Source organism: Suricata suricatta, chromosome 7 (genome assembly GCF_006229205.1).
Source record: "Suricata suricatta isolate VVHF042 chromosome 7, meerkat_22Aug2017_6uvM2_HiC, whole genome shotgun sequence".
NCBI classification, from domain to species: domain Eukaryota; kingdom Metazoa; phylum Chordata; class Mammalia; order Carnivora; family Herpestidae; genus Suricata; species Suricata suricatta.
This window is the reverse complement of record NC_043706.1, coordinates 18021416-18022950: the sequence shown is the minus strand read 5'-3', so window position 1 is coordinate 18022950 and position 1535 is coordinate 18021416. Positions and strand designations below refer to the sequence as shown.

The 1535-nt window shown below is 36.2% G+C and overlaps 1 pseudogene; it reads left to right on the top strand.

Moving 5' to 3' along the window:
• LOC115295182 overlaps window positions 1-1535 on the top strand; it is a 36174-nt pseudogene that overhangs the window by 12074 nt on the left and 22565 nt on the right.

Sequence of the window (1535 nt, the reverse complement as noted above, 5' to 3'; positions counted from 1 at the left end):
CACACTTTCAGAACACAATGCTATGAAACTTGAAATCAACCACTGGAAAAAGTCTGGAAAACCTACAAAAATGTGGAGGTTAAAAAACTACCTATTGAAGAATGATTAGGCAAAAGAGGCAATTAGAGAGGAAATTTAAAAATATATGGAAACAATAAAAATGAAAATACAACAATCCAAACTCTCCAGGACACAACAAAGGCAGTCCTAAGAGGAAAGTTCATTGCAATCCAAGGCTATTTCAACAAACTAGAAAAAGGGCAAACTCAAAATCTAACAGAGCACCTAAGGAAACTAGAAAGGGAGCAGCAAGAACACCCCAAACCCAGCAAAAAAAGAGAAATACTAAAGATCAGGGCACAATTAAACAAGATAGAATTCACAAAAACAATTGAACAGATCAATGAATCCAAGAGTTTTTTTTTTTTTTTGAAAAAATAAACAAAATTGATAAACCTCTAGCTAGGCTCCTCAGAAAGAAAAGAGAGAACACTCAAATAGACAAAATCATGAATGAAAATGGATCTATTACAACAGATCCCTCAGAAATACAAGCAACCATCAGAGAGTACTATGAAAAATTATATGCCAACAAACTGGACAATCTAGAAGAAATGGACAAATTTCTAAACATACATGCACTACCAAAATTCAAACGGGAAGAGATAGAAAATCTGAACAGACCCATAACCAGTTATCAAAAATCTCCCAACGAATAAAAGCCCAGGGCCGGATGGATTCCCAGGGGAATTCTACCAGACATTTAAAGCAGAGTTAACACTGATCCTTCTCAAGTTATTCCAAAAAATAGAAATGGAAGAAAGACCTCCGGACTCATTCTACGAAGCACATATCACTTTGATTCCTAAGCCAGACAGAGACCCAACAAAAAAAGAGGACCACAGGCCAATATCCTTAATGAATATAAATGCAAAGATACTCACCAAGATACTAGCAAATCTAATTCAACAGCATATAAAAAGAATTAACCATCATGGTCAAATGGGATTCATTCCTGGGTTACAGGTTCAATACTCGCAAATCTATCAATGTGATCCTTCACATTAACAAAAAAAAGAAAAAAACCATATGATCCTGTTGATAGATGCAGAAAAAGCATTTGACAAAATACAGCATCCTTCTTAATAAAAACCCTCGAGAAAGTCAGGATAGAAGAAACTTACTTAAACATCATAAAAGCAATTTATGAAAAGCCCACAGCTAATGTTATCCTCAATGTGGAAAAACTGAGAGCTTTCCCCCTGAGATCAGGAACACGACAGGGATGTCCACTCTCACCACTGTTGTTCAACATAGTGCTGGAAGTCCTAGCATCAGCAATCAGACAACAAAAGGAAATAAAAGGCATCAGAATCGGCAAAGAAGAAGTCAAACTTTCCCTTTTTGCAGATGACATGATACTCTACATGGAAAATCCGATCGACTCCACCAGAAGCCTTCTAGAACTGATCCATAAATTCAGTAAAGTTGCAGGGTACAAAATCAATGTACAGAAATTGGTTGCATTCCTATAC